The 16,141-nt window shown below is 35.0% G+C and overlaps 1 protein-coding gene and 1 non-coding gene across 16 annotated transcripts in view; both read right to left on the bottom strand.

The window, feature by feature from the left end:
* Positions 1-16,141, bottom strand: part of LOC105764736 (uncharacterized) — an 80,415-nt gene that overhangs the window by 42,860 nt on the left and 21,414 nt on the right. The window lies entirely within an intron of this gene.
* On the bottom strand, positions 7,334-7,440 carry LOC128035655 (small nucleolar RNA R71). Its single transcript, XR_008192207.1, has one exon. It is a non-coding gene; the product is annotated as a small nucleolar RNA R71 (small nucleolar RNA).

Here is a 16,141-nt window from a genome sequence, read left to right as displayed (position 1 = left end):
GACATCGTTTTGGCGATTTTTAAACATTTAGCGGCGTTTTTATTTGTGCGCCACTAATGCACGGATCTATAGTGGCGTTTTTATCTTAGCGCCGCTAATTCTCCGATCTTTAGTGGCGTTTTTATCTGGGCGCGGCTAATTCTCTGATCTTTAGTGGCATTTTTATCTGAGCGCCGCTAAATCTCTGATCTTTAGTGGCGTTTTTATATGAACGCCGCAAAAGCTCAGGTCTTTAGCGGCGATTTTATTTCAGCGACGCTAATACTTGGATCTTTAGTGGTGTTTTTATATGAACGCCGCAAAAGCTCAGGTCTTTAGCGGCGATTTTATTTCAGCGCCGCTAATACTTGGATCTTTAGTGGCGTTCTTATATGAACGCCGCAAAAGATTAGGTCTTTAGCGGCGATTTTATTTAAGCGTTGCTAATACTTGGATCTTTAGTGGCGTTTTTATCTGAGCGCCACTAATTCTCCTGCCTTTAGCGGCGTTTTTTCCCAAGCGCCGCTAATAGTAACAAAAATCTTATAAGTTGAAATAATTAATATTTTGTTCTATTTATTATATAGTGGTACAATTTACATCTAAATTATAATTAACAAATATTATTGATTAATACAAAAAATTTTATTAAAGAGAAGTCGTATATGTATATAACAGCTAACTGTTTATTACTAATTTTCAATCACTACAGTTGATTTAAACTACTAATTTACTGAGACAAAATATATTAAATTATGAATAAAATAAAATATAATAAAACTTAAATTTTTGTAATGTAAAGAATAAATTAAAAATAGAATTAACTTTTGTAAGAGTAATAAAATTTGGTAGTCTTGTTCGACTAAATAAATCAAAGGAATTAATATAAATTAAATACCAATTTAGGGAATTTTTTTATGGACGGTATTTTAAGAAGTACGGGGTATAGTTTTAAGGTTTGGGATTTAAGGTTAATTTAGGGGTTAGAGGTTTAGGGGTTTGAGATTTAGGGTTTCAACGGTCATGTTAGGATTTAATTTAGATTAATATTAGTTTTTGATTATTTTTTATGGTAAATATATATGTTATTATATATTTGTAAAATAAATCCAGATCAATAAATTTAATATATTGAAGTTTAGTATAGTTTATATTATAAATAATAGATATATATATATAATAGCCTTTACCGGCGTTTTAGTCAAAAACGCCACAAATATTGCAATATACGACGTCGTTACGTGTTAGGGAATCAGTTTCTATTGTGGCGTTTTATAGGGAAGCGCCGCTAATATTGTTGAAACTCTGTCAGAATGGCGTCGTTTCAGTTGAAGGATGTACTCTATTACTGGCGTTTTTCGGGAAAACGCCGCAAATATGTCAACAATTTTGTGAAAACGTCATCGTTTCTTTCTGTAGTTGAAAATTTAGTGGCGTTTTTACGCAGAAACGCCGCAAATGTGACTTATAATTAATTTAAACGGCGCCATTTCTTCACAGGCCATTTAACCTGTGTCCTCATCCTTTACGAATTTATTATCGAAAAAAATGCATTTTCTATACCAAATTTTATTAAAAAAATTGTTTTTTGTATAAAGAGACAAAATTTGTTGTACCAAGTTTATTATAACAATTTTTTTTTCCATTTGTTAAGAGAACATTTGAAGCTTCATACGAAATTTTGTCAAAGATAATATTGCTACCTGCAAGAGTCCAATAGCAACAAAAACACAGTGTAAAAATAGAGAAAAATAGAAAATAAATTGTATTTTTGGGCTATAAAAAGAGCCAGATTTTCTATTTTAAAGGGGGGAGATTGGGTATTCATAAAAAAGAGAAGAAATCAGTGTAAAGGGGGAAAATCAGTGTAAAGAGAAAAAATCAGTGTAAAGGGAGGGAAAAAGAAATCAAAGAGTTTTAAAGAAGGTGATTCTTTCACTTTTTCTTCTGTATTTTTTTCGTTACGTTTTTCATTTTCTATTTTTTATTAATCTTATATGAAAAAGAAAAAAAGAGTTAGGAGGTGAGGAATCTACCTGGCTCTGCCTACTCCGTCGCAATCGGAGTCGAGCGGAGTTTTAGATCGCTGAAGCGGCAGAGGGCAGAGAGGGTTTAGTTTTTTTTCCCTGATAGTTAATGAAGTGTTCTGATTTTAGGGTTTTAAGTGGCTTTTATATTGTGCATAAAACGACACCGTTTAGGGCCTGTTTCGATGGCTCTAAAACGGTGCCGTATTGGCCTTTTAGCCTCAGTAACTAGCGCGGTGACCCGACCCGAGGAAGGATCCGCGCGTTTTGTAACGCTTCGGAAAATTGCGGAAATAGTCCCTTTTCTTTCGCAAGGTATTTCAAATCGATTCTTTTATTTCATTTAAATTTGGCCACGCTTTTTAGGTCTCATTCCAATTTGATCCGTGTCAAGATGTTGCGTTTTGAGGGAAGGGAATATTTCCCATTCGATCCCCATGTTATCCGCGCGTCATATTTTGGCCCTCATTTTTGTTTTATTCTCATTTTTTCCTTTTAATTTTGTTTTAAATTCAATTTAATCCTCATTAATTTGATTTGATTTGCTTGTGTTTTATTTATTTAAGTATCGATTATTATGCTATTTTTAAAAAAAATTTTAAATATGATATTATTTGAATGTTTATACTTATTAAATTAATCATTAATATTATCTAAGTGTATTTTATATCATTATTTTAGATTTATCATGTTTTATTATTTGTAATTTATCAATATTATTATTTTAAATTCATCGTTAACATTATTTTAAATTTATCATGTATATCTATTTCAAATTTATCCTTAATATTTTTAAATTTATTATATACTATTATTTTGGATTTATCACGTATGATTATTCTAGAATTATCAACAAAATTTTTAAATTTTATATGTATTATTATTTCAAATTTATTATATATTATTTATTGTAAATTATCCAATTCATTTCAAATTGTAGATATTATTTGTATTAAATTGTACATTCATATATATTATTTGTTTTAATTCATGTATTGTTTTAAACTTCATCCATATACCTACTATTTATTTTGAATTATACATATCACTTATTTTTTAATTTTTTATTATTTTTCTATATAATGTATATTCTAATTTTCTTCATACTTCATTTGCTTAAATATTTTTGTATATTGTGTTTTATTAGTTGTTTTAAACAATTTATTAAATGATTTATTTCAATTCATTTCATGTATTCATTTTATCTTAAATTAATTTGCATAATAGATTTTTTTAGCCTATTACTTACTTCATGTTGTTTTATTTATGTACCCTTTCTTTGGAATTAAGTTTGTTTTATATATTATTTGAGTTCAATAATTATTATGTATGTTTGGGGTTTGTATGCATATTATTTAGTATTCTCTTATGTATATTATTCCATGTTCATACATTTGCTTTTCAGTTCCGAACATTACATCATAGTTAAAATTTCCGATTTATTTGCCAAAATTTGATTATTTCATTTCTTTTCATTTTGAATAAATCAAATTTATATCATTGTTAATATTCCATTAAACCTTCGCTTTGATCCAATTTCGTAAAAAAGGGAAAATGAAGTTTGCAATATGTCGTCTTTGGAACGATGAGAAATCGTGCTCTGACTTACTGGGTTTCGATTTTCTCATCCAACTAAAACGACTAAACATTTTAGTTTTCAAATGCACAAAGTTTCAATAAAGATTTTTAAAAGGTTAGCTTATGCTCGGAAATTCAAACGTTGCGTCCTAACTTACGGGATACGACATCTTGTTGCCTCGGGATGAGAAATCCTTTTACATTCGTTCAAATCTATCCAAGAATTGCTTTAAAATATGGCATTAATAAAAAGGGGAATCGTTTCTAAACTTTTCAAATTTTCTACATTCGACTTTAAGACATTAAACAATTAACTCGGTACCGATTTTGGGCGTTACAAGGGTGCTAATCCTTCCTCGTACGTAACTGACTCCCGAACTCATTTTTCTTAAAACTCGTAGACCAAAATTATTTTTAATGTAATCCGATCATACCTCAATAAAATATCGGCGGCGACTCTAATTTTTCATTTTTAAAATAAGTCGACGCTTTTTTTTTTGTTATCAAAAAGTGGTTTCGACATGGTGCATTTTTCATCCTTCCACACCGATCTCCATCATTTATTTTCACTATAAACCATAAATTATAGTCAACTTCAGAACGTACTATGGATTATAACTAGAGAGGTTAAAGAACGGTTCTTGCATTTTTCTTTCTCTAGCCCATATCATTTAAAACATTTCCTTTAACCAGCATAGTGCAAACTAATAAAAACCTGCAGACAGAATCTCAGTTTGAGAAGGCTAATCTAATTATTCTTATTTTCCCATGTGTGTATACTGAAATATTAAAGACTATGGGGTTATTCATCTAACATCTCTTGTGCATTGGGTTTGGGTTTTTATTGAAATGGTTAAATTAAAATATTAAAGATCACGGGTACTAAGTTTGAATTTTATTATGTGTTTATTTTTAAAATTTTATATAAAATTACATAAAGACAAAAACAAATCTTAAAATATTCTGTTAAATGATTGAGTATTTGTTAATTTTAACTGAAATTACCTTAATATCTTGGGTTTAAATATTATAATTTTTATTTAAATGAATATCTTAATATGCATGTACTTTTCTAGAATAGAATGGATGCTGAGGAGACTGACTGGATTAAGGGGGGGGGGGGTTATTTTCTGTTGCTGCATTATGCAAGAGGTTTTAGTTTTTGGACTATTGAAAAATTTTGAAAACAATTGAATCCATGTCACACATACTTGTAGCCAACACGAGCGTAGTTCTTTGAATTCAATTATCAAGAAAACGTAATTCTTTGAATTGCTTGGCATTTATTGACATGTCTAGTCACCAACGATTGCGTGACATTGAGCAACTATGAGTTTATGAGGATGGTATGGGTAAATGACCATCTTTACTCTAATGAATCATTAGTTCCTCACTATTTTTAAGTTGATCGTTTCTCCCCAATGCACATCATTGTTTATATATGAATAACTCGAATCATGAAATGCACATTTTGCACTGTTAAAAGAGTAATCCTATTTTAATTTGAGCTTGGGATACCACAATGACCCTATCACTTGATGTGCTCCTATTTTGGTTAGGGTTCTTGATAATCCGGAAAACATTGAGAAGTAAAAGAAATTTGAGGCTTGACTACACCCGTCGGTTGATGGAAAAATATTTCTCTAATAAGAACTTTTACGGAGGTATACTTTGCTGCTCCTATTTTGTTTGGCTTTGAACTTTTCATAATATATTTACCCATCCTGAATGTCTTCTAAGTCGGCCACAAGTTGAAAGCAATTCCTAACGCTTTGTTCTTTCATGCAACGTTTTTTATGAGATGATAAGCTGTAAAAGTAATATATTTTAATCTCATTTTAACGCGTTTTTGAATGATTAATTATGTAAATTAGTGAATTTGATGCTCTTAATCCTTTAAATTCATGTTTCTATACTTAGGAGAGCATTTGGGAGCGAAAAGGATCCACACGGCCTGGACATTTCCACTCGAGCTGGCCACAAGCCCGTGTGAGCCACACGGCTCGCCACACGCCCATGTACCAACTCGTGTCGATATCGCACCATGCTTCCCAAATAAGCAAAAAAAACTCATTTTTTACGCTTTCTGAGCATTCTAAAGTCTATAAATACTAATTAGAAGAAGATTTAAGGGGACACTCAAAGAAGATCGAAGAAAAGACTCAAAGAACACCATCAGAATCAACTCGGAAGCGGATCTCCTTCAAGATTGAAGATCTTCATTTAATTTCCTTCGAAGTTTTATTGAGTTTCTTTATGCCTTATTGTTATCCTAACTTTGAGATGTTTCTATTCAAGATTATGAACTAAATTCCCTATATACTTAAGGAAGATGAAACCTATGATGAATCTTATTATTTGATTTTTGATTTACGAGATAAATACTTGATTCTTGTTCTCAATTATGTATGCTTATTTCTTGTTTTAATATTTCTGAGATATTAATTCAAGTTTAATGTGCTTATTTCAGTGGAGCAAAAGTCCCTGTTTAAGAGTAGATCTAGCATAATTGAGTGGAGTTGCATGCAACCTTAAAAATAAGACGACATAAATCTACTGGATTAGAGTCAAATCTATTAGGGGAATCTATAGATCGAGTTAATGCGACAATAAGTGTTTTAGTTAGAAAGAGATTTCAATTAATCAACCTAGAGTCAGTTGTTCTTACTCTTGAAAGAGATATTAACATAATTTAGGGATTTTTACATATCAAGACACAAGTGAATAAATCGTTTAATTTAGATTCATAATAATAGGTGAAGTCTAAGTGGATTCTTTCCCAGGTATTTTCTATATCATTGGTTATTTTCTATTATTTTCCCATTTCATTCTCTGTTGCGTTCGTAGTTAAATTAGATTAGTAAATTTAGATTAAAAACAATCACTTCAATTTATCGGCTAAATAATAGGAAAACGATAATTACTAGTACTTTTAGTCCTCGTGGATACGATATTCCCTACTCACCATAGCTATACTATTGTTCAATAGGTGTGCTTGCCTTTGTCATAATTATAGTTAGTTTAGTGACCATCAAGTTTTTGGCACCGTTGCCGGGGACAAAAATATTAAGAACACTTAATTTTTATTAATTTAGCAATTTATTTTTATTGTATTTTTATTTTTGTTTTTAGTTTAATTGTTTTTCTAATTTTTATTTTATTTACAGGTTCCTTTAATTTATGACCAGAAGAAACTCGTCGGGACCATTATTGTTTGACAGCAAAATTAAAATTACAGTTAGCAAAAATCGTAGAGAAGCAAGGCAGAGTCGACAGAGTATAATAGATGAGCAAGAGAACATTTTTATTATTACTGAGGAGATGGGTGATAATCAAAATAATCAACTTCCTCCTGCAGTTGCTGCAAATCTAGATCCTACTCCTCGTACTATGTATGATTATGCCAAGCCTACTCTAACTAGGGTTGAATCGAGTATTGTGAGACCCACTATTGCTGCAAAGAATTTTGAATTGAAACTGAACACTATTCAGATGGTATAACAATTTGTTCAGTTCAACGGTTTGCAAGATGAAGATCCAAATACTCATTTGGCTAATTTTCTGAAAGTTTGTGATACTTTCAAGATAAATGGCTTTTCTGAAGACGCCATTCACCTACGATTATTCCCTTTCTCATTGAGGAACAAAGCTAAATAGTGGTTGAATTCTTTACTACGAGTTCTATTACTACATGGGATCAAATGACTGGGAAATTTCTACTAAAGTATTTCCTATCAGCTAAGACAACAAAGTTAAGGAATGATATCTCTTCCTTCACTTAGATCGACTTAGAGACCCTATATGATGCATGGGAGAGGTATAAGGACATATTAAGACAGTGTCCTCACCATGGTTTACCTTTATGGCTACAGGTTCAAATATTTTACAATGGTTTGAATCGCTCAATTAGACAGGTAATCGATGCAACAACTGGTGGTATTCTGGACAATAAAACACCTGAAGCGGCGCATGAATTTATAGAGGAGATGGCACTGAATAATTATCAGTGGCAAGTCATGAGGACAAATTTGATGAAAGCAGTCAATTTTTTAACTTAGATGCGGTCACCATGTTATCGAATCAGGTAGAACTTTTAAATAAGAAAATTGATGGTTTATGTGTTTCTACATAGGTACATCCGGTGATGCAGTGCGATACGAATAAAAGAGGAATGAACAATCTGGAATATTTACCCTACGGTTCTAGCACAGAAAATGAACAAATCAACTATATGGGTAATAATTGTAGGCCTCAAAATAATTCTTACAGTAACACCTATAATGCAGGTTAGAGGAACCATCCCAATTTCTCTTGGGGTGGTTAATGAAATCAAAGAGCACAACCCCCTCTAGGCTTCTAACAACAACTTTACCAGCAAGAGAAGAAGCTGAACATTGAGGAGATGTTAACGAAGTTTATATAGGTGTCAGAAACTCATTTTCAAAACACTAAAGCAACGCTTAAAAATCAACAAGCATCGATTCAAGGGCTCGAGAACTAAATAGGCTAACTTCCTAAGTTAATCTCAGAACGACTACAAGGTAGTTTGCCTAGCAATACAGAAACTAACCCTAGGGAGCAGCTTCATGCAATTACTGTGCAAAATGAAGAAGGGTTAGTTGAATCTGAACCAGAACCGAAGCAAGAAAGTATGGTATGTAACGGTAAGGTCGAGGTAAGTCAGAATGAACAAAAATTGGTCGGTAATGAATATAAACCTCGAGTGCCATATCCTAACGTGACGAAAAAATACCACACGAACGAACAATTTAGTAAATTTCTTAAACTTTGAAAAATTACATATTAACTTATCATTTATTGAAGCTCTTTCGCAAATTCCCAATTCCATTAAATTTTTAAAGAAGCTTTTGGCGAACAAGAGGAAGTTAGATGATTCGTCACATATAGAGTTAAATGCAATTTGCTCAGCCATTTTGCAAAATAAACTACCCAACAAATTGAAAGATCCAGGGAGTTTTACTATCCTTGTTTAATTGGTAGTTTGAATATTAATAATGCTTTAGTTGATTTAGGGGCGAGTATTAATGTCATGCCCTATAAAATGTTCAAACAATTCGGTCTTGGGAAACCCAAACAAACTAGGATGAGTATTCAATTAGCAGATAGAACTATTAGATTTCCTAGGGGTATTATTAAAGATGTTCTTGTAAAAATTGATAAATTCATATTCCCAGTTGATTTTGTTATTTTAGACATGGATAAGGGAAATGAATTCCCTTTAATTTTAGGAAGACCCTTTTTAGCAACTACTAAAACTATTATTGATGTTGGTACAGGTGAGTTAGTACTTTGTGTAGGTGACGAAACGATTACTCTCCAAGCTCGTAATTCTGTTAAGACATCTAATGATTGAGATGACTTTACAAGTTCTGTTAACATGAGTAACCATGTGGCTCAAACTTCTTTGCAGGAAACCCCTCGAAAAAACTTGATGGAGCCACGTTTTAGTCCATGCACTAGAAATAGAAAGACTCATCGTGAACGAATGTTGCAAATTGATGAACTAGATGAATAGTGAACACATGTTAAGGAGAAACCAAAAAAGGAAGATAAAGAGTTAAGGAGACACTATGATAAGCATGTGGATGGAACGAAACAATTTAAGGTCGGAGACAAGGTACTTCTAGATAAAACGGTTCCTCGAATTTCCATTTCGGAGCTTGATGCAAACGGATCAAATCCCTTTACGGTACTGAATGTCTTCCCATACGATACAGTCGAGATAACTCATTCTAAATTTGGCACATTTAAGGTAAATAGTGCTCGATTTAAACCTTATATTGATAATCGAATTGATAATGAGAAAGAGGAGTTTTGACTCCATGAACCACCATGACCGTGCGAATGCGAGATAAGTCGAGCTTAGACTTTAAATAAGTGCTTCTTGGGAGGCAACCTGAGTGTTAAAACTGTTAATTCTTTTAATTTTATTTCATGTTATTCTTAAAACTAATTAATTTTCAAATTTAAAAAAATTTAAAAAGTGTTTTTGACCCACACGACCTAGATAGACGGGCATGTCTCAGGCCGTGTGCACTATAAGGGGTTCGACAGTGAGTTACACGGCCTGGCGACATGGCTGTTGACCCACACGAGCTGGAGGCATAGGCGTGTCCTTGGCCGTGTGGATACTGGGACTTAAATTTTCAAAAAATTCTACGGTTACACGGCCTAAAATGACACATATAGCCTGGCGACATAGCCATGTGACCCACACGACCTGGACACACGGGCATGTCCTAGGCCGTGTGAAATATGGAGCTAATTTTTTCAAAGTTAGAGAGTTACACGGGCAGGAGTCACGGCTGTGTGAGAGACACGGCCAAGCCACACGAGCGTGTGGGATCTCACATGGGCGTGGGAGAAGCAAATGAAAACACACATGGCCTAGTGTCACGGGGCTAGACCTTTCGTCTCGCAAACCGTGCGGCCTTAGGCGATCCGTTTGCTCCAAACTCACCTAAGTCAGCCTTTATGCCCAAAAGTGAGGATTCCTTAGAATTCCTCCAAGGCACCAACTGTATAGCGGAAGCGATTGTGCCAAAAGAAGCTAAGCCAAAGAACAACAGAAAGAGCGCTCGCAAAGTGTTTGAGTAAATTCTCTCAATTCTTATTCACAAAGAATAATGAAACAATTCAGGAGTGAGTACAAATGAGGAGGAGGCTCTCTATTTATAGTTGAGCTCCCCCAAAACCGACGGTCAAGATACACTTACATCGACGGATGAGATTTAACCATATCCCTTAATTTTAGGGATTTACAAGATAAGCCTTATCAAATCTAATCTAATCTTTACAAGATATGATTCCCTCTATCTTCTAAGATTAGTTACCATATTAGCCTAAGTTGCCATCTCTTCGCTATCGGGCCAACCAGGCTTCAATCTGACAGGCTTGTCCAATATCTCTTTGAATCGGGCCAGCTCTTGTGGGCCAAATGATCCCCATCTGAGCAACAGACCTCCATTGGATGCATTTGGTGCGCTGGTCACGGGCTTTGAACTACGGCCCGTGACATTCTCCCCCACCCATTCTCGCAACGTCCTCGTTGCGACTTCTGAATGGCACTGACTTGATTCGCCTCGGTCTCGTCTCGGCGCCTTAGCCTTTCCCTTCATTTGGGACTTTTGCCTCGACTTACGTCGCTTCTTAACTCGAGCCGTCCTACTCGCTGCATTTACTCTGGTCAACTGTCTCACATGCATCGCTTCCTTTTTCTTGAAGTCTGATGCAGCACCTACCTCTCCCATAGGTGGAAGCCTTGTCGATGACTCGGCTAACTCTGACGCTTCACTCAACTTGAGCCTCATTGGTCCCAGCTTCACTGTTTTCATCGCAACTCTTTCCTCTAAGTCCGATGACAAACCCACCTCTTCCTTAGGTGGAAGCCCCTCCGATGACTCACCAAGCTCAGACGTTGCCTTTCTTTTGACTCTGGCTTGCTTTGGACAGTTCCGCAACTCATGCGGACCATGGCACAAGAAGCACTTTACTTGCTTCCTTTTGCTCCTCTTTGCCCTCTTGGCTTCGGCTTTTCCCTTGCTCGAACCAAGCTTCTTGGGCTCCTTGTCTGCTCCATCGTTCCCCTCGATGACAGACTTCTTTGGACACTTCCGCAACCTATGCGGACCATGACACAAGAAGCACTCCACTGGCTTCTTCTCGCTTTCGACCTCCTTAGCTTCGACACCCCTTGCGCTCGAACCAAGTACCAAGGCCTTTCCCACCGGCTTCTTCTTAAGCGCGGATTTCCTCGGACATTTCTTTAACATGTGTGGACCGTCGCAAAGAAAGCATTTCAGCTTGTCCCTTTTCCTCTTGGGTTTCTTCTTCCCAACTCGTGGTTTCCCATTACCACCATTGTCGCCGTTGCCATTGCCATTAACTCTATCTTCCTTGTGATCCATTTCACTTACGCCCCTTTCCTCGGACTTGGAAGACCCAAGCTTGTCTTTCCCTAGACCAAGCTTGACCACGGCCTCAACTACCGTCATGGCTTCCGACAGTTTTTGGACACCTCTTTGTTCCACCTCCTGTCTGACCCACGGCTTCAATCCCTTTTGAAAAGCAAGCAATGCCTCTCTTTCGGTCACCTCTGAAACTTGGAGCATGAGTTCCTTGAACTCTCGAACATACTCCCCCACTGTGCCCTGTTGCATTATCCCTTGTAACTTTGCCCGAGCTTCTTCCTCGGCAAACTCTGGGTAAAACTGTCCCTTCAATTCGCATTGGAACTCTTGCCACGTCCCAATCTCACCATGCCTTTTATCTGTGGTCCTACCTCGCCACCATAAAAGCGCAATTTCAGTAAGAAACATTGAAGCAGTGTTTACCTTAACCGCATCCTCCATGATGCCTTTGATACGGAAGTAGTTTTCCATCCTCCACAAGAAATTGTCCACATCACATGCAGACCTTGTCTCCACAAACTCTTTCGGCTTTGGGACATCCTCATTACTGAGTGTTGCATTTACCACTCATTTCCCCACGGCTGCTTGACACAAGGCCAGCTCTCCCTCGAGCTCCTCTATTCTTATGCTCAAAGCCTTCGTCGTGGCCATTGTTTCCTCCTTCAAAGCCATCATCATGGCCTCGAGAGCATCATTCCTTTCCGACAGCTTATCCCTGTGTGAATTAAACAACTCGTTTACCTTGTCCATGGTGGAATCAAAAGACATCTTTACATAGTCTCTGGACTGCTCCTTCCAGTTTACTATGTGATCCTCGACCCCATCGAGTGCCTCCTTTACATCCTCCATGGATCCCTCGAGTTTACCCACACGTTCCTCTACTGCCGATATTGTCTCCCTCAAAGACTTCCTCGCCCACCTTTGTTCGAACTCTTCTTTCGACATCCCAACGGTGCCTTTGAACCAACAACTCAGATATCACTTGGTTCAAACCTTGGCTCGGATACCACTTGTCACGGGGCTAGACCTTTCGTCTCGCAAACCGTGCGGCCTTAGGCGATCCGTTTGCTCCAAACTCGCCTAAGTCAGCCTTTACGCCCAAAAGTGAGGATTCCTTAGAATTCCTCCAAGGCACCAACTTGTATAGCGGAAGCGATTGTGCCAAAAGAAGCTACAAAAGAACAACAGAAAGAGCGCTCGCAAAGTGTTTGAGTAAATGCTCTCAATTCTTATTCACAAAGAATAATGAAACAATTCAGGAGTGAGTACAAATGAGGGGGAGGCTCTCTATTTATAGTTGAGCTCCCCCAAAACCGACGGTCAAGATACAATTACATCGATGGATGAGATTTAACCATATCCCTTAATTTTAGGGATTTACAAGATAAGCCTTATCAAATCTAATCTAATCTTTACAAGATATGATTCCCTCTATCTTCTAAGATTAGTTACCATATTAGCCTAAGTTGCCATCTCTTCGCTATCGGGCCAACCAGGCTTCAATCTGACAGGGTTGTCCAATATCTCTTTGAATCGGGCCAGTTCTTGTGGGCCAAATGATCCCCATCTGAGCAACAGACCTCCATTGGATGCATTTGGTGCGCTGGTCACGGGCTTTGAACTGCGGCCCGTGACACTAGCACATGGTCGTGTGAAAATTGGGTTGACTTTTAATTGCACACGGGCTGAAAATACTCCACACGGCCGTGTTACACAGCCATGTGGCCCAAACCTTAGAATTCCTTTCTTAATTTGTCTTTTTCTTCTTCCCCAACCAAGCTACCGCTTTTATTTTATTTTATTTTATTTATTATTCTTATACTTAGATTTTAAATTTATTTTAATTTATTTTGCTATTTTTATTATTATTAGTATTTTTTATTACTATTACAATTACCTTTAAGTTTGTTGGTATCATTAAGTTTTTTTTATTTATCTTTCTTTTTAATTTTATTTTAGTTGCTTTATTTTTTATTTAGTTTCTTAAACTTATTTTAATTATTTTTTTAAATATATTTTTATGGTTGTTTCCAATCGAGTTATAACCCTTTGATCTTCATTATTTATGTTTATTTTCTTATTAGTTTGCTCGGGATCATGCACTACATTTAAATTTGTCTACAATTTTGCTTTTCACCATTCTGGCAATTTCATCCAATATTCAAGGCAATTTCAGTTTTCTCTCTCGCTTATGATATTCTGTTTATACTGTGATTATATCTGTTTGTACATTGAGGACAATATATCTTAAGTGTGGGGAGGTTATTTATATAATTATTAGAAAATCCTTGAATTATGTCTTGTGTTTAAGGAATTTTCTCATACTTCTATTAGAATGAATTTCTAACGATTTGTGATTTTTATTGATGTGTTTTGGATTAAATTCATAGATATTTGTGCATTGGTTGTTTTAAACTTTAAGACATGAGAGAATCAAGCATGATAAGTTTATTTTCAGAATTAAATTTTTTTAGGTTGTTTTCCTGATTTGAGGTATTTTCTTGAAGTTTTAAAATTACAAGTTTGACATCAAAAATCATAATTTTTTTGTGAGATTTTGAGCCTTTAGAGCATACATTTTTCTTGCTCATTTTATTATTAGTTATGAGTGTGTTAACTTAATTTGTTATTCTAGAACTTGCTTCGATTATACATGTCGAGACCACACCTTTGATTTGATATACGGAGATGATAAAGGCACTAAGGTTCTAACCTACTTATCCCATAAAAAAAACCTGCCTACGTTGTTGACACTATTTTTTTTGTGAAAATGGGGTCGACTTAGATTTTGAGAATGAAAACAAAAATGGGAGTCGCCACCAATCTTTTTTGATGAGGTGTGATCGGGTCACCCTGTAAAACGATTGTTTTTAATAAACAGTTTATATTTGTTAAAATAATGCTTTTGGTCTGTGAAATTCAAAAAAATAGGTTCGGGAGTCGGTTACGTACGATGAAGGATTAGCACCCTCGTAATGCCCAAAAATTGGTACCTAGTTGATTAATTAGTGTCTTAGTGTCAAAGATTGAAAACTTAGAAGAGTTTAAAAATATTATCCTTAAAAAAATCGAATATCATGGGTTGGAATTGGATTCTCTTGTTCTGAAAAAAATATCACATCCAGCACGCTAGAATACAATACTTTAAACCCTCAAAACCAAGATCACCTTATGGTTCCAAAACCCATACTTTGAAATTTTAAGAGGATATTTGGCTATTTGGTCAAACGAGAAATCGAAACCCAGCACGTTAGGGCACGTGTTTTCAAATTTCAAAACGCAAAATATTGTCTTATTTAGAAAAATTTTCCTTTTGATGTATGGTGTTAATATGCGTAACGAAATGCTAATGAATGCGATAATGTGAGCATAAATAATACGAACAATAGCAACAAAATAAATAAAAGGACAAATCAATATCATGCAAAATAACAAGTATATAAGCAAATAAAATTAAAACATTCTTTCAAGATAATAATGAAAATGTAAATAAAGAAATAAATAAAGAAAATGAATAAGATTATAAAAAAGTAAAAGATATATATATGTATATGTATATAAATTATAAAATATATATAAAAATATAAGTATGTATATATAAATCAAAGATCTGTATGTAGAATAAAATAGTTTATTACAATTTTATATATACATAAAATAGTATTGTATAAAAATATTATTGATTTTTAAAGCATAGAAGTATATATAAATAAATTTTTTAAATGTATTATAAAATAAAATCATTAAAATATATAGACAATATTGAATTAGTATAAAACATAAACTAATACATTATGAAACTAGATAAAATATATGATAAAAAGAATTAAAATAATAGTACATAATAAAATAAAATAATATATATAAAAAGGTAAATGGATAGATAAACTAATACAATAATAATACCTATAATAATAATAATCTAATTAGTTTAATAATAAAATAACAATAGAAAAGGATTAAATTAAAAATAAACAGAATATTAGGGGCGAAATCGAAAATAGAAACAAAGAAAAGGACTAAATTGTGACACGCGCGAAAGGAAGGGGACCAAAACAATAAATATCCCACCCTCCAAAACGATGTAGTTCGAGTAAGGACCGAATTGAAAGTGCAACAAATAACGGGGTAAAATTGCAAAAGTAAAGAGTACTTAATTGGAAACACAAAGAAAAGCAAAAGGACTAGGGTAGCAATTATACCCTAGTCACAAAACACGCGGATCCTCCAGGTAAATGGGTCGGGTAATCGGGCAAAGTTAAAACGACGCCGTTTTGGCGCCTGAGACTAAGGCCCAAAATGACGTCGTATGGGTACACTATAAATAGAATTTTTTAAACCCAAAAAAATATTTTAGCCCTATTTTTTGAAAAAAAATCTACCAAACTCTCTCAACCTCTCCCTCTACCCCATTAGCTCCGGTCCAATAGGGCCACCGTCCGTCCATCATGGCCACCGGCCGGCGGCGGCGGTGACCGCCATGTGCGGCAGCCGAAGTCCCTAAAAAAAGGGTCATCTAGATCCTAACGGCCTCCCTAAGCCCGTTTTGAAGCCAAAACCTTCAAAGACAAGCGAAAGTACCTGAACGAGCTAGAGACCCCCGGACTTTCGGCCTCGCTGTTAATG

This window comes from Gossypium raimondii, chromosome 12, assembly GCF_025698545.1.
Source record: "Gossypium raimondii isolate GPD5lz chromosome 12, ASM2569854v1, whole genome shotgun sequence".
Lineage (NCBI taxonomy): Eukaryota > Viridiplantae > Streptophyta > Magnoliopsida > Malvales > Malvaceae > Gossypium > Gossypium raimondii.
This window is presented reverse-complemented; position numbering and strand designations above follow the sequence as displayed.